The sequence below is a fragment of the Nycticebus coucang genome, chromosome 15, assembly GCF_027406575.1.
Source record: "Nycticebus coucang isolate mNycCou1 chromosome 15, mNycCou1.pri, whole genome shotgun sequence".
Taxonomy (NCBI): Eukaryota; Metazoa; Chordata; class Mammalia; order Primates; family Lorisidae; genus Nycticebus; species Nycticebus coucang.
Window position 1 is genome coordinate 31,280,762 of NC_069794.1, and position 25,775 is coordinate 31,306,536.

A 25,775-nucleotide genomic window follows, 5' to 3' on the forward strand; every position below is an offset into this window, starting at 1 on the left:
TTAGAGAAAGTTCTATTCATGTCTCTTGCCCATTGATATAAGGGATTGTTGGCTTTTTTCATGTGGATTAATTTGAGTTCTCTATAGATCCTGGTTATCAAGCTTTTGTCTGATTGAAAATATGCAAATATCCTTTCCCATTGTGTGGGTTGTCTCTTTGCTTTGGTTATCGTCACCTTAGCTGTACAGAAGCTTTTCAGTTTAATGAAGTCCCATTTGTTTATTTTTGTTGTTGTTGCAATTGCCATGGCAGTCTTCTTCATGAAGTCTTCCCCCAGGCCAATATCTTCCAGTGTTTTTCCTATGCTTTCTTTGAGGATTTTTATTGTTTCGTGCCTTAAATTTAAGTCCTTTATCCATCTTGAATCAATTTTTGTGAGTGGGGAAAGGTGTGGGTCCAGTTTCAGTCTTTTACACGCAGACATCCAGTTCTCCCAACACCATTTATTGAATAGGGAGTCTTTCCCCCAAGGTAAGTTCTTGTTTGGTTTATCGAAGATTAGGTGGTTGTAAGATGTTAGTTTCATTTCTTGGTGTTCAATTCGATTCCAAGTGTCTATGTCTCTGTTTTTGTGCCAGTACCATGCTGTCTTGAGCACTATGGCTTTGTAGTACAGACTAAAATCTGGTATGCTGATGCCCCCAGCTTTATTTTTGTTACTAAGAACTGCCTTAGCTATACGGGGTTTTTTCCGGTTCCATACAAAACGCAGAATCATTTTTTCCAAATCTTGAAAGTACGATGTAGGTACTTTGATAGGAATGGCATTGAATAGGTAGATTGCTTTGGGAAGTATAGACATTTTAACAATGTTGATTCTTCCAAGCCATGAGCATGGTATGTTCTTCCATTTGTTAATATCCTCTGCTATTTCCTTTCTGAGGAGTTCATAGTTTTCTTTATAGAGGTCCTTCACCTCCTTCGTTAGGTATATTCCTAGGTATTTCATTTTCTTTGAAACTATGGTGAAGGGAGTTGTGTCCTTAATTAGCTTCTCCTCTTGACTGTTATTGGTGTATACAAAGGCTACTGACTTGTGGACATTGATTTTATATCCTGAAACATTACTGTATTTTTTGATGACTTCTAGGAGTCTTGTGGTTGAGTCTTTGGGGTTCTCTAAGTATAAGATCATGTCGTCAGCAAAGAGGGAGAGTTTGACCTCCTCTGCTCCCATTTGGATTCCCTTTATTTCCTTGTCTTGCCTAATTGTATTGGCTAGAACTTCCAGCACTATGTTGAATAGTAAAGGTGACAGAGGACAACCTTGTCTGGTTCCAGTTCTAAGAGGAAAAGCTTTGAGTTTTACTCCATTCAGTAAAATATTGGCTGTGGGTTTGTCATAGATAGCTTCAATCAGTTTTAGAAATGTGCCACCTATGCCTATACTCTTCAGTGTTCTAATTAGAAAAGGATGCTGGATTTTATCAAATGCTTTTTCTGCATCTATTGAGAGGATCATGTGATCTTTATTTTTGCCTCTGTTAATATGGTGGATAACGTTTATGGACTTGCGTATGTTGAACCAGCCTTGCATCCCTGGGATGAAGCCTGCTTGATCATGATGAATGACTTTTTTGATGATAAGCTGTAATCTATTGGCTAGGATTTTGTTGAGAATTTTTCCATCTATATTCATGAGTGAGATTGGTCTGAAATTCTCCTTTTTGTTTGGGTCTTTTCCTGGTTTTGGTATCAGGGTGATGTTTGCTTCATAGAATGTGTTGGGGAAGATTCCTTCTTCCTCAATTTTTTGGAATAATTTCTGCAGTACAGGAATAAGCTCTTCCTTGAAGGTTTGATAGAATTCTGGAGTGAAGCCATCTGGACCAGGGCATTTTTTAGTTGGAAGCTTTTTTATTGTTTCTTTGATCTCAGTGCTTGAAATTGGTTTGTTCAGGAGGTCTATTTCTTCCTGGCCAAGTCTAGGGAGAGGGTGTGATTCCAAATATTGATCCATTTCCTTCACATTGTCAAATTTCTGGGCATACAGTTTCTGGTAGTATTCAGAGATGATCTCTTGTATCTCTGTGGGATCAGTTGTTATTTCCCCTTTATCGTTTCTGATTGAGGTTACTAGAGATTTTACTTTTCTATTTCTAGTTAGTCTGGCCAATGGTTTATCTATTTTATTTATTTTTTCAAAAAACCAACTCCTTGTTTCATTAATTTTCTGAATGATTCTTTTGTTTTCAATTTCATTGATCTCTGATTTGATTTTGGAGATTTCTTTTCTTCTACTGAGTTTAGGCTTAGATTGTTCTTCTTTTTCCAATTCCATAAGGTCTCTTGTGAGATTGTTGATGTGCTCTCTGTCTGTTTTTCGAATGTAGGCATCTAAAGCGATGAATTTTCCTCTCAAAACTGCTTTTGCAGTATCCCACAGGTTTTGGTAGCTTGTGTCTTCATTGTTGTTATGCTTAAGGAAGTTAGTGATTTCCTTTTTGATTTCTTCCTGCACCCATCTGTTATTCAACAGAAGATTGTTTAATTTCCATGCCTTTGGATAGGGTCGAGCATTTTTGTTAGAGTTGAGTTCCACCTTTAGTGCCTTATGGTCTGAAAAGATACAAGGTAAAATTTCAATTCTTTTGATTCTGTTGATATTTGTTTTGTGTCCCAGGATATGATCAATTTTGGAGAATGTTCCATGGGGTGATGAGAAGAATGTATATTCTTTATCTTTGGGGTGGAGTGTTCTATATGCGTCTATCAAGCATAATTGTTCTAGGGTCTCATTTAAATCTCTTATATCTTTGTTTAATTTCTGTTTAGAGGATCTGTCCAGCTCTGTAAGAGGTGTGTTAAAGTCCCCTGTTATGATGGTATTATCAGATATCATATTGCTCAGACTGAGTAAGGTCTGTTTCAAGAATCTGGGAGCATTTAAATTTGGTGCATAGATATTTAGAATTGAAATGTCTTCTTGTTGTAGTTTTCCCTTGACCAATATAAAGTGACCATCTTTGTCTTTTTTGACTTTAGTTGCTTTAAATCCACATGTATCTGAAAATAAGATTGCAACTCCTCTTTTCTTCTGAATTCCATTTGCCTGAAAAATTGTCTTCCAACCCTTGACTCGGAGCTTTAATTTGTCTTTTGAAGCCAGGTGTGTTTCTTGCAGACAGCAAATGGATGGCTTGTGTTTTTTAATCCAGTCAGCCAATCTATGTCTCTTCAGTGGGGAATTCAAGCCATTAACATTTATGGAGATAATGGATAAGTGTGGTAGTATTCTATTCGTCTTATTTGGTGAGAGTCCATTGCTTAGTTTTATCTTTTGCATCAGTGTGGAGGTTAGGTTCTGTCCTTTGATTTCTGAGTTCTTACTTTGCTGCTGATCCATTGTGGTGGTCAGTGTGCAGAACAGGTTGAAGTATTCCCTGTAGAGCTGGTCTTGTTGTGGTGAATTTCCTCAATGTTTGTATATCCGTAAATGATTTGATTTCTCCATCAATTTTGAAGCTTAGCTTAGCAGGGTACAGAATTCTGGGCTGAAAATTGTTCTGTTTAAGTAGATTAAAGGTAGATGACCATTGTCTTCTTGCTTGGAAAGTTTCATTAGAGAAGTCTGAGGTCACTCTGATGGATTTGCCCCTGTAGGTCAACTGGCGCTTACTCCTGGCAGCTTGCAGAATCTTTTCTTTTGTCTTGACTTTGGACAGGTTCATCACAATGTGTCTTGGAGAAGCTCGGTTAGAGTTGAGGCGACCTGGGGTCCGATATCCCTCTGAAAGCAGTGTGTCAGTATCTTTGGTGATGTTTGGGAAATTTTCTTTTATAATATTCTCTAGTATGGCTTCCATTCCTCTGGGGCATTCTTCTTCCCCTTCTGGAATTCCTATAACTCGTATGTTGGAACGTTTCATAAAGTCCCATAATTCTGACAGTGAACGTTCTGCTTTCTCTCTCTTCTTTTCTGCCTCTTTTACTATCTGGGTTATCTCAAAAACTTTGTCTTCTACCTCTGAAATTCTTTCTTCTGCATGGTCTAACCTGTTGCTGATACTTTCCATTGCATCTTTAAGTTCCCTGATTGACTGTTTCATTTCCTTCAGCTCTGCTATATCCTTTTTATATTCTTCATATCGTTCATCTCTGATTTGATTCTGTTTTTGGATTTCCTTTTGGTTATTTTCCACTTTATTAGCAGTTTCCTTCATTGTTTCCATCATTTCTTTCATTGTTTTCAACATGTGTATTCTAAATTCCCTTTCTGTCATTCCTAACATTTCTGTATAGGTGGAATCCTCTGCAGTAGCTACCTCATGGTCCCTTGGCGGGGTTGTTCTGGACTGGTTCTTCATGTTGCCTGGAGTTTTCTGCTGATTCTTCCTCATGAGTGATTTCTTTTATCTGTTTCCTTGCCCTAATTTTCCTTTCACTTCCTCTTGCTCTTTAAGTTCTTGTGCCTGTGGACTAAGGGTTACAGGACCAGAAAGGTGAGAAGGTTGAAGAGCAAAAAAGGGATGAAAGAAAGGAGGACCGAGTGATAAGAAAAAAAAGAAAGATAGAGAAAGGAGAGGGGGTAGGGATAAGGAATATTGACAAAAAGAAGAGAGGCACAGAAAGAGGGAGACAGGGCAATATAGGTGTACAGTAGGGTACTTTGACACAACCTTAAATAACCCCACCTTCTGGGGGTTGGGTGCCCAGTTGGGTGGTTCCCTTGAGGTCAGCAGCTCTTTGCTAACCTGGTCAGACACAGTACCCCACCTCCACCAAGTAGAGAGGAAAGACAAAAATGCTATAACTCAAACCAAAACAAGCAAACAGAAAACTTTATGGCGATAAAATTGGGTGAAAAACCAAGTGATAGCGGTAGAAACACTAGCAAAAATGAAGTTGTAGTTATTAAAAAAGGCAGCAATGGGAAATTATAATTAAACTAGAAAAATTGAGAAAGAAAAAGGGATCTGTATGGAAAAGATTGAAATTAAGAAACAAAAGAACATCAACAACGTCAAAATAAACAAACAAAAAAACCCAACCAAACAAAAAAAAAAAAGAAAAAAAAATACACAACCAAAAACAAAGCAGTTTGTATATGTTGATGAATATTGTCTGGGCAACACGTGGTCTTTTGGGGTATGGGATGTTAGTCACAGTTCCGATACGACTGGAGGCTGCCGATTTCTCAAACCCCAGCAGGTAGACACCCTAAATCTCTCTTCAGCCCACTTAAAAGGCACTTTGAACTTGTAAACTTGCTGAGCAGAAGCTTTCCCAGCTTTCTCGCTGGAATCGCTGCTGAAGTGGCTATCCACTTACTCAGTGTGCCAAAACTGGTCTCACTCTGCCCCTGAGGGTTAGGGCTGCAAGGCGGCTCAGACCCCACCCTTAGGCTACTTGGTTGCTGGGTTACCAGCTCCCACCCGTTTCTAGCTCTGTGACCCTGAGGGCGGAGCTTGCCGGGGCAGATCGCTGACAATGGATCCGTGTGACCCACCGCCAAACACTATTAGCTCCGTCTGGCTCAGCGGCTCAGACTGGGGCCCTAGACAAAGTGTGGTAGTATTCTATTCATCTTATTTTGTGAGAGTCCATTGCTTACTTTTATCTTTTGCATCAGTGTGGAGGTTAGGTTCTGTCCTTTAATTTCTGAGTTTTTACTTTGCTGCCGATCCATTGTGGTGGTCAGTGTGCAGAACAGGTTGAAGTATTTCCTGTAGAGCTGGTCTTGTTGTGGCAAATTTCCTCAATGTTTGTATATCTGTAAATGATTTGATTTCTCCGTCAATTTTGAAGCTTAGCTTAGCAGGGTACAGAATTCTGGGCTGGAAATTGTTCTGTTTAAGTAGATTAAAGGTAGATGACCATTGTCTTCTTGCATGGAAAGTTTCATTAGAGAAGTCTGCGGTCACTCTGATGGATTTGCCCCTGTAGGTCAACTGGCGCTTACTCTTGGCAGCTTGCAGAATCTTTTCTTTTGTCTTGACTTTGGACAGGTTCATCACAATGTGTCTTGGAGAAGCTCGGTTAGAGTTGAGGCGACTTGGGGTCTGATATCCCTCTGAAAGCAGTGTGTCAGAATCTTTGGTGATATTTGGGAAATTTTCTTTTATAATATTCTCTAGTATGGCTTCCATTCCTCTGGGGCATTCTTCTTCCCCTTCTGGGATTCCTATAACTCATATGTTGGAACACTTCATAAAGTCCCATAATTCTGACAGTGAACGTTCTGCTTTCTCTCTCTTCTTTTCTGCCTCTTTTACTATCTGAGTTATCTCAAGAACTTTGTCTTCTACCTCTGAAATTCTTTCTTCTGCATATTCTAACCTGTTTCTGATACTTTACATTGCATCTTTAAGTTCCCTAATTGACTGTTTCAGTTCCTTCAGCTCTGCTATATCCTTTTTATATTCTTCATATCGTTCATCTCTTATTTGATTCTGTTTTTGGATTTCCTTTTGGTTATTTTCCACTTTATTAGCAGTTTCCTTCATTGTTTCCATCATTTCTTTCATTGTTTTCATCATGTGTATTCTAAATTCCCTTTCTGTCATTCCTAACATTTCTTTATAGGTGGAATCCTCTGCAGTAGCTACCTCATGGTCCCTTGGCGGGGTTGTTCTGGACTGGTTCTTCATGTTGCCTGGAGTTTTCTGCTGATTCTTCCTCATGAGTGATTTCTTTTATCTGTTTCCTTGCCCTAATTTTCCTTTCACTTCCTCTTGCTCTTTAAGTTCTTGTGCCTGTGGACTAAGGGTTAGATGAGTCCTTTTGGTACAGGACCAGAAGGGTGAGCAGTTTGAAGAGCAAGAGGGTATGAAAGAAAGGAGGACTGAGTGAAAAGAAAAAAAAAATAGAGAAAGGAGAGGAGGTGGGTAAAAGGAATATTGACAAAAAGAAGAGAGGCACAGAAAGAGGGAGACAGAGCAATATAGGTATACAATATTGAAAACCAAGAAATGAAACTAACATCTTACAACCACCTAATCTTCGATAAACCAAACAAGAACATACCTTGGAGGAAAGACTCCCTATTCAATAAATGGTGTTGGGAGAACTGGATGTCTACATGTAAAAGACTGAAACTGGACCCACACCTTTCCCCACTCACAAAAATTGATTCAAGATAGATAAAGGACTTAAATTTAAGTGAAACAATAAAAATCCTCAAAGAAAGCCTAGGAAAAACACTGGAAGATATTGGCCTGGGGAAAGACTTCATGAAGAAGACTGCCATGGCAATTGCAACAACAACAAAAATAAACAAATGGGACTTCATTAAACTGAAAAGCTTCTGTACAGCTAAGGAGACAATAACCAAAGCAAAGAGACAACCTACACAATGGGAAAGGATATTTGCATATTTTCAATCAGACAAAAGCTTGATAACTAGGATCTATAGAGAACTCAAATTAATCCACATGAAAAAAGACAACAATCCCATATATCAATGGGCAAGAGATATAAATAGAATCTTCTCTAAAGATGACAGATGAATGGCTAACAAACACATGAAAAAATGTTCATCATCTCTGTATATTAGAGAAATGCAAATCAAAACAACCCTGAGATATCATCTAACCCCAGTAAGAATGGCCCACATCACAGAATCTCAAAACTGCAGATGCTGGCGTGGATGTGGAGAGAAGGGAACACTTTTACACTGCTGGTGGGACTGCAAACTAGTACAACCTTTCTGGAAGGAAGTATGGAGAAACCTCAAAGCACTCAAGCTAGACCTCCCATTTGATCCTGCAATCCCATTACTGGGCATCTACCCAGAAGGAAAGAAATCCTTTTATCATAAGGACACTTGTACTAGACTGTTTATTGCAGCTCAATTTACAATCGCCAAAATGTGGAAACAGCCTAAATGCACACCAACCCAGGAATGGATTAACAAGCTGTGGTATATGTATACCATGGAATACTATTCAGCTATTAAAAAAAATGGAGACTTTACATCCTTCATATTAACCTGGATGGAAGTGGAAGACATTATTCTTAGTAAAGTATCTCAAGAATGGAGAAGCATGAATCCTATGTACTCAATTTTGATATGAGGACAATTACTGACAATTAAGGTTATGGGGGGGGGAGGAAAAGCAGAAAGAGGGATGGAGGGAGGGGGGTGGGGCATTAGGGTGTGTTACACTTTATGGGGGCAAGACATGATTGCAAGAGGGACTTTACCTAGCAATTGCAATCAGTGTAACCTGGCTTATTGTACCCTCAATGAATCCCCAACAATAAAAAAATAAATAAATAAACTTTTATTCTCATTATTCATTTTGATTCCAAATGGTCCTAAATTTGTCTTGTGGGGTGTGTCCCAGGCTGGTCCCTAAGTCTTACAGATTTTTTTTTTAATTTAATCATAGCCATGTACAATAATGCAATCATGAGGTACAATGTGCTGGTTCCATATACAGTCTGAAATATTTTCAACGAACATAGCCTTCATGGCATTTTCTTAATTATTGTGTTCAAACCCTTATACTCCACACTTAGTAAACTTCATCTGCACCCTTCTAAGATGCACCCTAGGTGTGGACCCACCAATCACCCTTCCACTACCCTTCCTCCCCCTCCCTCTCCCTCCCTTGCCCCCTTCCCCATATTCTTGTGCTGAGATTGGGTTATAGCCTTCATATGAAAGCTATAAATTAGTTTCATATTAGGGCTGAGTACATTGGGTACTTTTTCATCCATTCTTTGGATACCTTGCTAAGAAGAATATTTTCAAGCTCCATCCATGTAAACATGAAGGAGGTAAAGTCTCCATCTTTCTTTATGGCTGCATAATATTCCATGGTGTACAAATACCACAATTTATTGATCCATTCATGAGTCAATGGGCACTTTGGTTTTTTCCATGACTTAGCAATTATGAATTGGGCTGCAATAAACATTCAGGTACAAATATCTTTCTTATAGTGCGATTTTTGGTCTTCTGGATATATACCTAGTAGAGGAATTATAGGATCGAATGGCAGGTCTATTTTTAGATCTCTAAGTGTTCTCCAAACATCTTTCCAAAAGGACCGCATTAGTTTGCATTCCCACCAGCAGTGCAGAAGTGTTCCCTTTCTCCACATCTGCGCCAACATCTCTGGTTTTGGGATTTTGTGATGTGGGCTAATCTTACTGGAGTTAGATGATATCTCAAAGTAGTTTTGATTTGCATTTCTCTAATGATTAAGGATGATGAGCATTTTTTCATGTGTCTGTAGGCTGTGTGCCTGTCTTCTTCAGAGAAGGTACTGGCACAAAAACAGAGAGGTAGATATATGGAACAGAATACAGAACTAAGAAAAGAACCCAGCTACTTACCATTATTTGATATTTGACAAGCCAATTAAAAACATTCAATGGGGAAAAGATTCCCTATTTAACAAATAGTGCTGGGTGAACTGGCTGGCAACCTGTAGAAGACTGAAACTAGACCCACACCTTTCACCTTTAACTAAGATAGACTCTCACTGGATTATAGATTTAAACTTAAGACATCAAACTATGAAAATACTAGAAGAAAGCGCAGGGAAAATTCTTGAGGGAATTAGCCTGGGCGAATATTTTTTGAGGAGGACCCCCGGCTAATTGAAGCTGCATCAAAAATGTACTACTGGGACCTAATGAAACTAAAAAGTTTCTGCACAGCCAAGAACATAGTAAGTAGAGCAAGCAGACAGCCCTCAGAATGGGAGAAGATATTTGCAGGATATGTCTCCGACAAATGTTTAATAACCAGAATCCACAGTGAACTCAAACGTATTAGCAAGAAAAGAACAAGTGATCCCATCTTACAGATTTTTAATGCATTTTCATGTGGTTCTGTTTGCAGGATGTATTCACACCTTTATCAATCTCACACTTCGATCTTGTTCTTCTAGTTTTGATGTTGACACAAAGCAGTTATGTGTTCCCTGCAGTGAAAAATGTTATCACAGTAAGTAATTAAAAATTGAGATATTCTTTAAAAACTTAACTTTGGAGATTTTATCCTTCATAATAAAATTTTACATAGGGTAAATCCCACTATCAACTTGGAGCAATGTTTTAGAAGAATAACAGCAGCTGAATTTAGTATTTTTAAGTAAACCTGCATTTTTCATTTTTTCTAATTACTCCCTTCACAATCGCTTGATTTGTAGATTCCAAAATGCTTCAATTTGCAAAAAATTTGGGTTTTGATCCATATAGGAAAAGTGAAATAGAAAGTTGAAGAAATTGTTTCATCCTTACAGTCAAGTCCCACTTCCTTCTGTGTGTGACAGTTTTGGTTTTCTGTTTCAGGACTGGGAACATTGTAGAAAGGTAGGCAGCAGATGAGACAAGGAAGGGCAGTGCGGCACAGGTCTGCCTACCTCAAATCTCGGCGTTCTACACTGATAAAGCATAAAGAACAATTACTCAATTAAGTTTACACCATCTCTATAAACACATTGGCCTCTATAGACACATAGATATTATAGGATTTCAAGGTTTCTAGGACTAATTTTGATTAAGACCTACAACCCCCTAAGCAATGCACACAGCAAACAAATACCTTTCCTTTGTGATTACCTTTGTAAATACCAGTGGGTCATTTGCTAAGCACAGCAGACATATGCACAAAATGGGTGATCCTGGGTCCTCCAGAAGTCCTCCAGCTAAGATGCTCAGTTTGGTATCCAAAGAATATTACTATCCAGCTGGACTCCAAAGCCTGGGTACCCCAGATGATCTAACCCAAACTATGGGAGAATTTAATTTAAGCAGAATAGAATTCCCCAAATCATCATTAGGCTACAATTGCATGTTAACAGTTGTCTAGAAATTAGCTTACATGTTTGTTATTTCACAGCTTTGCAGACACAATGATAGATTTCCCCATCTGTTTTCTCTGACTTGTTTCAATTGCTGGAGCTCCATTTCTCCAACTCTAAGAAGTTCAGGAAGTGGCAGCCAGGGAAAAGACAGACAACCAAATCCTGCTTTCAAAATCGCAGTATTGTCTGTGCCGTGTCTGGTCTATCATGTACCATTACAGTTGATCAAGCTTCAAAAGCAAACTCAGATTTTTCAAGCAGAGCAGTCACTGGAGTACGTTTATGGATTGTGTTCTCATCCCAATACATCCCCGGGGGAGAGAGTGAACAGCACAAGGAACGGATCTGCTGTTTCCCTTCAGTATAAGTTTTGCATAAAACAGAAATGCTTCGGTCTGTAAACAACATGAGCACCTGTCATACACATGGCAGCCAGAAGGTGGCACAGTCTTAACATTGACCAAGAGCTATCAGCTGCACTGCTGAATCCAAGCAGATTTATTTGTGAAGGTAACTGCTTCCTGCGTAATGTACATTCATTTGTGTGTTTGTATCTGTCCACCACTACATAAAAACAAATCTTTCCCTGTGTCTTGAAGGCGAGAACTCTTTGCTTGCTTCCATTTTCTTTTTACACGCCCCCCCTTTTTAAGTTAATATTGTTTTGCTTTTTGCTGTAGAGTGCATGAATAAAGCTCTGTACTTACCTTCCTGTTAGAAGCGTTAGGTTAATGAAATCTAAATGAAGCCTCATGATTTGAATTTTTCTTATCTCTTATTTGTAACCAATTTCCATCATATAAAGAAGATCTTAATTTTATATTCATTCATTGAAAGAGTTTAGTTCGAACAGTAATTAATTCTTTGGTCAAAATAAGCAAAATGTGTTATTCATGTGGAGTGGTGTGCATGTATATAATTTAAAAGGACATTTTACATTTTAGATGTGTTAACCATTGGATTTATGTTGCAGATCCCGTTATGAAGAAGGGAAAAGGCCATGCAATCACTAGTATTTTTCTTTCATTAAGAGAAAACAGAGCATGCCTTTGTAGTTTATGAAACTGACTTCATTAAGATTCATGAGAGGCCTCAACAGTCAAAATGAACAAAATTTAAACAAGTCGGCAATATTTCTTCCCATCTTGTGAGTGCTGCGAACTGGGCACTGTTTTGATACTGAAAAAGGTACCCTTCTCAAGGCCACTGAGAGGACTCTCGAAAATTCATCACCGTTCCATTGCAAATAAAAACAATTTCCCTGATGTTCATGCTTGTATTATATCCTTCTTAGTCATTTAGTGGAAGGTCTAGGACTGGAAACAGACCTCTTGTTCTCCAATAGTCTTCTGTATAGCTCCCTCCATGCAACATCCCTGCCCCCATGCTCCATGCTTCATGCTGACACCGTGTCCTCAAGTGGGGACTTTTCTGTAAGTCCTGCCTTCCTTTCCTTCCAGGCATCCCGCTTTCTGTCCCCACATGATTTCCTCTCCCATTCCTTGTAGTATGCCTGTCAAAAACGCTTACTGGGAGAGGTGTTCTCTCTGACTGGGGAGCTTACTGAGCCTTGCCTAATGAGCAGCAGATAACCTTAATTGAACTGATCTGCCACTTGATCATGAGGAAGTTCAAGTAGCAACACAGAGAAAACTCTACATTTATTTATTTTTTATGGCATAAATCTCGAAGCAATGACTCATTGCTGGGTATCCCCTTCACCTAAGCCCCCCTCAAAAAAACAAAAGATATCACCAATAAATCAGATTCTAAATTTTTCTCTTCTTAGAGTATGAAGAAAATAGGCTTAAGTGAAACCAAGTGGGCAGAATTTATAAATATAGAAGCTTTTTTTATTGTTGAGTATTTTAAAAGTCTATTTTATAGGCATACACAGGTCATACATCAGAGAGCCCCAAAGTTTTATCTTATATCTCCTAACCTTAACCTACTTTAGAATCAATAATGACATTTTCTACTTTCCCCCAGCTCCATTTCTACTTACGTCGTAAACAAGAGAAATGGAAGCTTAACCTCATACTGGCTCTATGACATTTTGACTCTCCCCTCAGGGTCCTGAAATATCCCAGCATATGCCTATTCTGGCACAGATCAGAGAACAGCGGGCTCAGGGGACACCATCTGGCCCAAAGCCTGCATGTTACACTGAGGCCTGCTGAGGCTTCAGGTGCTCTTAGCCAGGCTTAGATCTGGTGGTGGTCTCAAGGGCCACAACTGAATCCAAAAAAGTCCTCTGGGGATGAAAGTCTAGCCTGTGGAGAGCTGAGAATAGTCACTTCAACCTAGAAATATTTTAAGAATCGACATTAATTGAGCTGCATTTTAATCTTTTATGTGAATCTTGAACTATATATATTTTTTGTGCTAAACAGGTAAATGATAAAGTGAAGACTTTTCACTTCTGTAGGACAAAACAGACAATTCCCCACTCCTCTCTGGATGCTTTAGGACCAGGAAGTTTTTCTCATCTCAGACTGCCTGACCTGATACTGGTTCTAATAGAGAAAGAAAAAAGTCCTAGGAATCTCTTGCTGGTATACAGTAGGTGCTCAATAATTTAAAAGTGAAAAAAATAAACTCCAAGATTCCATGAAACTAAACATGGTAAATTCTAGAACTTTCCCTTCCATTCCCTCTGCTGCCTCCCTCGTATCTTACAGATTCTAGTTTTCTATTTATCTGCAGTGCCCACACACATCAGAAGTCACAGATCTGCTTTTTTGGAGGTGTTGATGAGGGTGAACATGCAAATCAGCATCTCCTCATTTGTAAGTGTTCACCTTTTTTTCTGAAAACTGTTGTGGAGAGTATATGAAATGATAGGTGAAAATACCTTGGATTGGTACCTGCCACATAGGTACCAATGGCAAGCCCTCCCAGAGCCTAGCCATTATTTTTTCTCTTTCGGGAAAATGAGTATTATAAAGATGCCATACCTTAAAAAATTAATTTTTAGATTTAACAAAGTTCCTAATGGGATTTGAAGTAGGAGATAAATAAAAAAAATTATTAAATTAATTCAAAGAATTAAAACAAATAATTGAGAACATTCTAAAAACCAAAATAAATTAAGGGGATTACGTGTTACAAAGCAAGACTAATAAAATAGCAGCAGTGAAAGAAGAATGACAGGAAAAGTAGCAAATTGAATATATAGTCTTTCAGCACACCTAGTATAACTTCTTTTGCAATAGGGAAGTATCACATGGCAAATGGTGTTTAAAATAATTACTTGGAAATGTCTTTGTGCTTTTCTTTGTTCATTTACTCTATGGCAAACACTACGTCAAGTCTCTCTTCTCCACCATTGTCAGTAGTCCTATCTTTCAGCTTGTAGGTAAGAAGATGGGTACTTTCTTTGCTGTCAGAGGTCCCACCTGAGTTTGCTCTCAATTAGTCCTTTATAGATGACATCATTTTAGTTAATACTCAACTGGCACTATGAGCCATAGTAAGTGTGAAATGAATCGGTGATTTTAATGTAAAACCTGAAACCAAAACAAGCTATGAAAATATAGGTGACTATTTAATTGATCTCAGGTATGTAAAGGGCTTTTAAGCACAAAAGAAAGGGATAGGACAATTGACAGTTCATGTTAAGTAAAACTAAATTATTTTTTATATTTTTATAGGGAAAAAAACACAGGTTATAAATAAATTGGGAGAAATAACAGACATTGAACCACTATCCTAAATGAATAAGGATATTCAAGGCTAGTTAGAAAATCCTCAATGTACCAGTAGAAAAGTGGGCAACACGTATTCACAATTAAGAAGCAAAAGAAGCCATGCAGTGGACAATACAGATGTGAAAAATTACTTAGTAGGAACGAAATAAATACAAATTAAAATGATTTTTTAACTATCAGTTATTAAGGATTTCAAAATTTCGTCATGTAGGTGAGACAGGCATGTTGTCTAATGCTCGACAGGCCAGAACACAACAGGGATAGACTCTCTAAAAACAATTTCGTAATAGGTTATCACCATATTTAAAAAAAAAATTCTTAATATTTGAGCCAGTGCTCACTCTTTGAGAAACCAACTTCAAAGAATTAGTTAAATTTCAGGACAAAGATTTTCTCATAAAATGAAAATGAAGCTGGATGTGATTTGGATGCTTATAAATAGAGGAAATGATAAATAATTTTTATCCATTCATAGGTGAAATATTATATATTTCTACTAAAATATTGTTTTCAAGTAATTTTGGAAAACTATCATAAGATAAAGTTAGCACAAAAGTGTGCAACATGATTTACATTATGAAACTTAATTACAGAGAAAGAATAGGTAAGAGATGGGATCATTTTAATTTTCTTTTTGTGTTTCTTTATTTTCTGAAAATTCAACAAGAAACATGTCTTCATAATTCAAAAAGGTATCCCTTTTTTGTGGTTTTACTTTTTCTAACTCACAAACTTTAAGATATAAAAGATATTCAGAGATAAAAAGTAAAGGTGAGTCAGATTGAATATTAGGATGATGAGAAAATTACTATAGAGCATTACCATGAATGGGGCAGAAATACATCTAAATATGAGGCATGAGAAAGAGAACAGAAGAGATAGAAAGAAAAGAGAAAAAAACCACAGAGACAGAGTGAGGCACTGAATACTTTTATAATACTTCAGAGTCATACCCCCAAATTCTCTGAGGCTGGGACTTCCCAAGTCATCTGGATTAAAAAGTAACTAAGCCATGATTTTGCTGTCTCCTTATTGAAAACCTCACACCCTAATCCGTGTGCTGAACTCTGAGTAGATTTTCCAGAGCAGCAAAGTAGTGTGCAAAGTATGCTCTGGTTTGAAGCAGCTGCTACCAAAGCAGTATCACCCGGAAGGCAAGAGGAAGCAAGTCCAGGGCCTCTTGGGCTGGAGGTCCCCACCTGTGTCAACATTAATTCTTCACTTTTGGTCTGGCAATCAGGAGACTACTCTGTTCTAAAACCACTCACTTGAAAATATTTCCTGAGAGCCTCTCATGTTCAGGTGCTATTCTGATGACTTATGGGCTGCAAATGGCAATTGTAGGAAACTGTGTTGAATTGGGGCAAACTGCAGCCATCGTGTCCACTCCAGAGGTGGTGGCCATAACTCGGCTTATAGCACTTGCTTCCCTCCATGTTGGAATGTGAGCTCCACATTGCCTAATCTCCTAATTTTCTTTTTTTTCACCTGTCTAATACTGAGAAATCTAGATTTTAAAAATGATAAATCTCTCAATTGCTAAAGTTGGCAAATAATTATAAATATTTAATTCCTATCCTGAGCAATTCTTTGTGGGCAAACAGAGTATGATTGCTTGTCCCATCTGGCCCAAAGACTTCAGTTTAAAACTTTTGTTCTGCAGCACTGTATGTGACTAAATGGCTCTGTTCTACAAATAATGTGCCAGGATCTGAACAACCAGAGGAGTAAAGATGAATAAAACAATTTCTGCCTTTAAGAGTGTCATGTATGGTGTAGGAGGTATGACCTTTAAGAGGATAGGTCACAGCACAGCAGTGTGGGGTTACTATAGAGAAAAGAACAAAGCATTGTCTAACAAAGAAGGTAGTTTTGTCTGAGAGAATCAAGGAAGGCTTAATGAAGGAGGTGGCACTAAAGCTGGATGTGTTCTGTGATTCCCAAACTTAGAGAACCATAGAAAATTTGTGATTTTTCCTGAGGCACAGAGATTGTTTGAACTGAATGACAAAGTCAAGCCTTATCTGATCAATGGAGGCTTTTTTTTTTTTTCAGGGAGAAAAGCAGTTCCATCCTCTATAAGGGAAAGCAGAAAACAAGGACACAGTGGACAAAAAATGAGAAGTAGGCAGTGCTGAGACAATGGAGAATAATTTTAAAAATGAAAACTTAGTGTAAAACGATGTGCGGCTGCAGGAAACTGAACATGTACAAGAGAGGAAATTTAGAAAGTGAGAAGTGAGTTCATAATCACTTTTAGCAATGCCTTAAAATTCTTGGATTATCTGGACATTTAGTTCTTTGCAGAATGGAAGAGTGGGCATTGTGGTTAACGAAGGGTGACTCAGACTTAACTGTCTACATTTTCTAGCAAAAAATAATTGGTGATTAAAGTATTCATACCTATGTAGTTTTTACCCTAAGATATAGTCTATTTATAAATAGTGGTATATGCAAAGTCCAAATGCTTCATAAGTGTGGCTACACTGTTATTATGTTTCCCATGAGCTATTTTGGGGAAACACTTTATCTCCTACTTATGTAGCCCTAATCATACAATTTTGGTATCTCCTATTTATATAGCCCTAATGACATATTTGAGGCCTTTCTTCTTTGGTCACTCTGCCAGTGTTCCACAGGCACATTATTCCTGACTGGATGAGGCTGTGTGCTACATGCTCAGCAGAGAGAAAAGAAGACTTATGAGTAGTAGTGATTACATTATTCTTACACACAATTAGCTCATAATTATCCTTCAAAGCAAATATGATTACCCTTTTCATTCCACACATAATTCTTAGGTTGAATATTGCCAAATTGGAACTTGAATTCCACTTCAAGGCTTCCCTTGATGCTAATTTTATTTTATTTATTTATTTATTTATTTATTTATTTATTGTTGGGAGATTCATTGAGGGTACAACAAGCCAGGTTACACTGATTGCGATTGTTAGGTAAAATCCCTCTTGCAATCATGTCTTGCCCCCATAAAGTGTAACACACACCAAGGCCCCACCCACCTCCCTCCTTCCCTCTTTCTGTCCCCCCCCCCATAACCAAATTTTCATTAATTGTCCTCATATCAAAATTGAGTACATAGGATTCATGCTTCTCCATTCTTGTGATGCTTTACTAAGAATAATGTCTTCCACGTCCATCCAGGTTAATACGAAGGATGTAAAGTCTCCATTTTTGTTAATGGCTGAATAGTATTCCATGGTATACATATATCACAGCTTGTTAATCCATTCCTGGGTTGGTGGGCATTTAGGCTGTTTCCACATTTTGGCGATTGTAAATTGAGCTGCAATAAACAGTCTACTACAAGTGTCCTTATGATGAAAGGATTTCTTTCCTTCTGGGTAGATGCCCAGTAATGGGATTGCAGGATCAAATGGGAGGTCTAGCTTGAGTGCTTTGAGGTTTCTCCATACTTCCTTCCAGAAAGGTTGTACTAGTTTGCAGTCCCACCAGCAGTGTAAAAGTGTTCCCTTCTCTCCACATCCACGCCAGCATCTGCAGTTTTGAGATTTTGTGATGTGGGCCATTCTCACTGGGGTTAGATGATATCTCAGGGGTGTTTTGATTTGCATTTCTCTAATATATAGAGATGATGAACATTTTTTCATGTGTTTGTTAGCCATTTGTCTGTCGTCTTTAGAGAAAGTTCTATTCATGTCTCTTGCCCATTGATATAAGGGATTGTGGGCTTTTTTCATGTGGATTAATTTGAGTTCTCTATAGATCCTAGTTATCAAGCTTTTGTCTGATTGAAAATATGCAAATATCCTTTCCCATTGTGTAGGTTGTCTCTTTGCCTTGGTTATTGTCTCCTTAGCTGTACAGAAGCTTTTCAGTTTAATGAAGTCCCATTTGTTTGTTTTTGTTGTTGTTGCAATTGCCATGGCAGTCTTCTTCATGAAGTCTTTCCCCAGGCCAATATCTTCCAGTGTCTTTCCTATGCTTTCTTGGAGGATTTTTATTGTTTCATGCCTTAAGTTTAAGTCCTATCAATTTTTGTGAGTGGGGAAAGGTGCGGGTCCAGTTTCAGTCTTTTACATGTAGACATCCAGTTCTCCCAACACCATTTATTGAATAGGGAGTCTTTCCCCCAAGGTATGTTCTTGTTTGGTTTATCAAAGATTAGGTGGTTGTAAGATGTTAGTTTCATTTCTTGGTGTTCAATTCGATTCCAAGTGTCTATGTCTCTGTTTTTGTGACAGTACCATGCTGTCCTGAGCACTATGGCTTTGTAGTACAGACTAAAATCTGGTATGCTGATGCCCCCAGCTTTATTTTTGTTACAGAGAACTGCCTTAGCTATACGGGGTTTTTTCTGGTTCCATACAAAATGCAGAATCATATTTTCCAAATCTTGAAAGTACTATGTTGGTATTTTGATAGGAATGGCATTGAATAGGTAGATTGCTTTGGGAATTATAGACATTTTAACAATGTTGATTCTTCCCATCCATGAGCATGGTATGTTCTTCCATTTGTTAATATCCTATGCTATTTCCTTTCTGAGGATTTCATAGTTTTCTTTATAGAGGTCCTTCACCTCCTTCGTTAGGTATACTCCTAGGTATTTCATTTTCTTTGAAGCTATGGTGAAGGGAGTTGTGTCCTTAATTAGCTTCTCATCTTCACTGTTATTGGTGTACACAAAGGCTACTGACTTGTGGACATTGATTTTATATCCTGAAACATTACTGTATTTTTTGATGACTTCTAGGAGTCTTGCGGTTGAGTCTTTGGGGTTCTCTAAGTATAAGATCATGTCGTCAGCAAAGAGGGAGAGTTTGACCTCCTCTGCTACCATTTGGATTCCCTTTATTTCCTTGTCTTGCCTAATTGTATTGGCTAGAACTTCCAGCACTATGTTGAATAGTAAAGGTGACAGAGGACAACCTTGTCTGGTTCCAGCTCTAAGAGGAAAAGTTTTCAGTTTTACTCCATTCAGTAAAATATTGGCTGTGGGTTTGTCATAGATAGATTCAATCAGTTTTAGAAATGTGCCACCTATGCCTATACTCTTCAGTGTTCTAATTAGAAAAGGATGCTGGATTTTATCAAATGCTTTTTCTGCATCTATTGAGAGATCATGTGATCTTTATTTTTGCCTCTGTTAATATGGTGGATAACGTTTATAGACTTGCGTATGTTAAACCAGCCTTGCATCCCTGGGATGAAGCCTACTTGATCGTGATGAATGACTTTTTTGATGATAAGCTGTAATCTATTGGCTAGGATTTTGTTGAGAATTTTTGCGTCTATATTCATGAGTGAGATTGGTCTGAAATTCTCCTTTTTGTTTGGGTCTTTTTCTGGTTTTGGTATCAGGGTGATGTTTGCTTCATAGAATGTGTTGGGGAAGATTCCTTCTTCCTCAATTTTTTGGAATAATTTCTGCAGTACAGGAATAAGCTCTTCCTTGAAGGTTTGATAGAATTCTGGAGTGAAGCCATCTGGACCAGGGCATTTTTTAGTTGGAAGCTTTTTTATTGTTTCTTTGATCTCAGTGCTTGAAATTGGTCTGTTCAGGAGCTCTATTTCTTCCTGGCTGAGTCTAGGGAGAGGGTGTGATTCCAAATATTGATCCATTTCTTTCACATTGTCAAATTTCTGGGCATAGAGTTTCTGGTAGTATTCAGAGATGATCTCTTGTATCTCTGTGGGATCAGTTGTTATTTCCCCTTTATCATTTCTGATTGAAGTTACTAGAGATTTTATTGTTCTGTTCCTCGTTAGTCTGGCCAATGGTTTATCTATTTTATTTATTTTTTCAAAAAACCAACTCCTTGTTTCATTAATTTTCTGAATGATTCTTTTGTTTTCAATTTCATTGATCTCTGATTTGATTTTGGATATTTCTTTTCTTCTACTGAGTTTAGGCTTAGATTGTTCTTCTTTTTCCAATTCCATAAGATCTCTTGTGAGATTGTTGATGTGCTCTCTTTCTGTTTTTCGAATGTAGGCATCTAAAGCGATCAATTTTCCTCTCAAAACTGCTTTTGCAGTATCCCACAGATTTTGGTAGCTTGTGTCTTTATTGTTGTTATGCTCAAGGAAGTTAATGGTTTCCTGGTTTATTTCTTCCTGCACCCATCTGTTATTCAACAGAAGATTGTTTAATTTCCATGCCTTTGGGTGGGGTCGAGCATTTTTGTTAGAGTTGAGTTCCACCTTTAGTGCCTTATGGTCTGAGAAGATACAAGGTAAAATTTCAATTCTTTTGATTCTGTTGATATTTGTTTTGTATCCCAGGATATGATCAATTTTGGAGAATGTTCCATGGGGTGATGAGAAGAATGTATATTCTTTATCTTTGGGATGGAGTGTTCTATATGCGTCTATCAAGCACAGTTGTTCTAGGGTCTCATTTAAATCTCTTATGTCCTTGTTTAATTTCTGCTTAGAGGATCTGTCCAGCTCTGTAAGAGGAGTGTTAAGGTCCCCTGTTATTATGGTATTATCAGATATCATATTGCTCAGACTGAGTAAGGTCTGTTTTAAGAATCTGGGAGCATTTAAATTGGGTGCATAGATATTTAGAATTGAAATGTCTTCTTGTTGTATTTTTCCCTTGACCAATATAAAGTGACCATCTTTGTCTTTTTTGACTTTAGTGGCTTTAAATCCATATGTATCTGAAAATAAGATTGCAACTCCTCTTTTCTTCTGAATTCCATTTGCCTGAAAAATTGTCTTCCAACCCTTGACTCAGAGCTTTAATTTGTCTTTTGAAGCCAGGTGTGTTTCTTGCAGACAGCAAATGGATGGCTTGTGTTTTTTAATCCAGTCAACCAATCTATGTCTCTTCAGTGGGGAATTCAAGCCATTAACATTTATTGAGATAATTGATAAGTGTGGTAGTTTTCTATTCGTCTTATTTTGTGAGAGTCCATTGCTTAGTTTTATCTTTTGCATCAGTGTGGAGGTTAGGTTCTGTCCTTTAATTTCTGAGTTCTTACTTTGCTGCTGATCCATTGTGGTGGTCAGTGTGCAGAACAGGTTGAAGTATTTCCTGTAGAGCAGGTCTTGTTGTGGCGAATTTCCTCAATGTTTGTATATCCGTAAATGTTTTGATTTCTCCATCAATTTTGAAGCTTAGCTTAGCAGGGTACGGAATTCTGGGCTGGAAATTGTTCTGTTTAAGTAGATTAAAGGTAGATGACCATTGTCTTCTTGCTTGGAAAGTTTCATTAGAGAAGTCTGCTGTCACTCTGATGGATTTGCCCCTGTAGGTCAACTGGCGCTTACTCCTGGCAGCTTGCAGAATCTTTTCTTTTGTCTTGACTTTGGACAGGTTCATCACAATGTGTCTTGGAGAAGCTCCGTTAGAATTGAGGCGACCTGGGGTCCGATATCCCTCCGAAAGCAGTGTGTCAGAATCTTTGGTGATATTTGGGAAATTTTCCTTTATAATATTGTCTAGTATGGCTTCCATTCCTCTGGGGCATTCTTCTTCCCCTTCTGCAATTCCTATAACTCGTATGTTGGAACGCTTCATAAAGTCCCATAATTCTGACAGTGAACGTTCTGCTTTCTCTCTCTTCTTTTCTGCCTTTTTTTACTATCTGAGTTATCTCAAAAACTTTGTCTTCTACCTCTGAAATTCTTTCTTCTTCATGGTCTAACCTGTTACTGATACTTTCCATTGCATCTTTAAGTTCCCTGATTGACTGTTTCATTTTCTTCATCTCTGCTATATCCTTTTTATATTCTTCATATCGTTCATCTCTGATTTGATTCTGTTTTTGGATTTCCTTTTGGTTATTTTCCACTTTATTAGCAGTTTCCTTCATTGTTTCCATCATTTCTTTCATTGTTTTCAACATGTGTATTCTAAATTCCCTTTCTGTCATTCCTAACATTTCTGTATAGGTGGAATCCTCTGAAGTAGCTACCTCATGGTCCCTGGGCGGGGTTGTTCTGGACTGGTTCTTCATGTTGCCTGGAGTTTTCTGCTGATTCTTCCTCATGAGTGATTACTTTTATCTGTTTCCTTGCTCTAATTTTCCTTTCACTTCCTCTTGCTCTTTAAGTTCTCGTGCCTGTGGACTAAGGGTTACAGGACCAGAAGGGTGAGAAGGTTGAAGAACAAAAAAGGGATGAAAGCAAGGAGGACCGAGTGATAAGAAAAAAAAAAAAGAAAAATAGAGAAAGTAGAGGGGGTGGGTAACAAAAAGAAGAGAGGCACAGAAAGAGGGAGACAGAGCAATATAGGTGTATAGTAGGGTACTTTGATACAACCTTAAAAAAAAAACCACCTTCTGGGGGTGCTCAGTTGGGTGGTTCCCTTGAGGTCAGCAGCTCTTTGCTAACCTGATCAGACACAGTACCCCACCTCCACCAAGTAGAGAGGAAAGACAAAAATGCTATAAATCAAACCAAAATAAGCAAACAGAAAACTTTATGAGCTAAAATTGGCTGGAAAAACCAAATAATAGCGGTAGAAACACTAACAAATATGAAGTTCTAATTATTGAAATAGGCAGCAATGGGAAATTATTATTAAACTAGAAAAATTGAGAAAGAAAAAGGATCTGTATGGAAAAGGTTGAACTTAAAAAACAAAACAATAATCAACAACATCAAATTAAACAAAAAAAACAACCAAACCAAAAAAAAAAATAAAAAACACAACCAAAAACAAAGCAGTATGTATATGTTATTGAATATTGTCTGGGCAACACGTGGTCTTCTGGGGTTTGAGATGTTAATCACAGTTCTGATACGACTGGAGGCTGCTAGTTTCTCAAACCCCAGCAGGTAGACACTCTAAATCTCTCTTCAGCCCACTTAAAAGGCACTTTGCGCTTGTTCACTTGCTGAGCAGAAGCTTTCCCAGGGAAGTGCTTGTCACTGGAATCACTGCTGAAGTGGCTATCCACTTACCCTGTGTGCTAAAACTGGTCTCCCTCTGCCCCCGAGGGTTAGGGCTGCAAGGCGGCTCAGATCCCGCCCTTAGGATACTTGGTCGCTGGGTTACCAGCTCCCAACCAATTCCAGCTCTGCGACCCTGAGAGCGGATCTTGCCGGGGCAGATCGCTCACAATGTCTGCCTGTGACCCAGAGCCAAACACTATTAGCTCCGTCTGGCTCAGCGGCTCAGACTGGGGCCCTAGACAAAGGCCAAAGTTCTCCGCACTCCCGCTCAGGCTCTCCCCAAGGCAGTTCAGCTGAGTGCCAAGCTACTGAACTTACAGTTGCGGGCGGGTTTAGACGGATTGAACACACGCGACCACTTGCCGGTTTTCCACTGTTTTAATCCTCCTCTTGGGGTCCAGAAGTCTCTCGCTGACTCCCTGTATCCTCTCAGGGGTGATGATAGGCAGATCCCACCAGCCAGAGATGCCTGGAGTCCTATCTCCCCAGACTCACGGTGCACAGATGCAAGGAAGCTGTTACTCGGCTGCTATCTTGCTCCACCTCTATTTTTTTTATTTTTTTAACAGATGTAAACTATTTATTGAATATTTGCCACCAAATATTGTTAAATACATTATCTTGCAGCATATCGCTTTCAAGTTAAAATGTCAGAAACAAACACCAATATTTACAATTCTTTTAAGGAATGTTATATAATGACACATTAAGGCGTAAATTCTTTTGGCTTATAATTCTTAAAAGAATGATAATAGCAAAAGTGATGCAAAATCTTCTGTGTGAGATTATGATTAAGCTACATTTTACAAAAATATGGTGTCAGATGGCGATAATCCCATTCAACATCCTGGATTAGATTCCTGCAGGAGGGACTGATAATTTACAGTCAAACTTTAAAATGTACAAATAAAGGCAGCTCCGCACTGCCACTGAGAAGTACATCTCTTAACATAGACAACTTTCAGGCCACAGTTTTGAAGGTCTGAAGTATTAAGTTGGTTTGATGAATTAGTCGGTTGGCACTCATGAACACGTTTATCGCCTTGCCATCCTTAAAATACGTTTTCAGAGTATCACTGAAACTTTTGGAGTACTTTACAAATTCTTTCTTTTGCTGTTCAAGTGCTCTGCGGTTCTGGTACTGGTATTTCTTAAAGACATTATTCACTGTATCAAGAAGTTCCTTTATTACAAGTTCCTGCACTAGCTATATCCTTGATTGTCTGCAGAAACCTCACTCTGTCACTGATCTCATCCGGGATCTTACTGAGAATCTGTTTAAGGGCTCGCGCCTTTTCATTTAGGTCTTGGAATTCTGACTCTGGTCGTTCAATCATGTACTCTTCTACATCATCAGCTGCCATACGAAGAAGGGACTCTGTGAAGTTAATTTCTATGCTTTTTTTCTCTAAAATTTTCGTAATGATGTCCTGTGTCAGACCTGGATTTTCTTTTTCAGCCTTAATGAAGGCGGCTCTCAGCATCTGAGCTGTAGACAGATTCACTCATTCTAGCTCATTAAACACGGGGTACATGACTGTGTACAGGGGCATAGAAACCATGGAAGTGGTCTCAGCTTCATTCTTCATCTCTTCCATTGTCATCCTCATTCAAAAGTGAACTACAATAGAGAAAGCAGTGCTGAAATGGACAGGAACCTTCCTTCACTGCAGGGTTTCTTCTCTCTCTGTTTTTTTTTTTTTTTTTGGATAAAAGAATGGGCACCAACTTTAACGACCGGCAGCTGAGGCACTGACTTCACTTCCCACCTTCGGAGCCCTCTTCAACTCCCGGATCAATTCTGATGCTAATTCTAACTTGAATTTGTCTGGATAAAAATGTCTATGGGACAAAAAAGGAACATGTGCATGAATTTCCCCAAATGCCACTCTTCCAGAAGAGAAATGATGCCAGTACCCAAGGATATTGTATGAATCAGGATAGGCTAAGTTATGTTGCTGTAACAAATAATCCTAAACTTTTGTGGTTTAATATAACAAATGTTTATTTTTTTAATCATATTTTATGTGACAGAGTTTTCATTCACATGTACTTTCCTAATCATTATATCAAGAGGAAGGGGATGTGTCAAATCACGTACTCTTTCTTAAAGCTTTTGTTCAGAGATCATACAATAACTTCTATTTCATTGACTAAAGCAAGTCATGCCCATTCACCTTTGAAATGGGTGGGGAAGTGAAGTCCTACAATATACCTAGAAGGAAAGAAGAACTGGAATATCTATGAATAGCTCTAGTAGCCATCATATGCAACATCCCTGGTGAGAGAAATTTCTTCATTAGGTTACTGCAGAGTATAAGCCAATAGCTACCAGCCAATGAGATGAGTCATTTGATCTATTCCCTAAGTTATCACTTAAGAGGCATAACCGAGAAATATAAAGACGAA

The 25,775-nt window shown here is 38.3% G+C and overlaps 1 pseudogene across 1 annotated transcript; it reads right to left on the reverse strand.

Annotated features, from left to right (window-relative positions):
- Positions 1–23,923: 23,923 nt before the first annotated feature.
- On the reverse strand, positions 23,924–25,162 carry LOC128566643 (programmed cell death protein 10-like; annotated as a pseudogene). Its single transcript, XR_008374603.1, has one exon. The product of XR_008374603.1 is annotated as a programmed cell death protein 10-like (transcript).
- Positions 25,163–25,775: the final 613 nt, after the last annotated feature.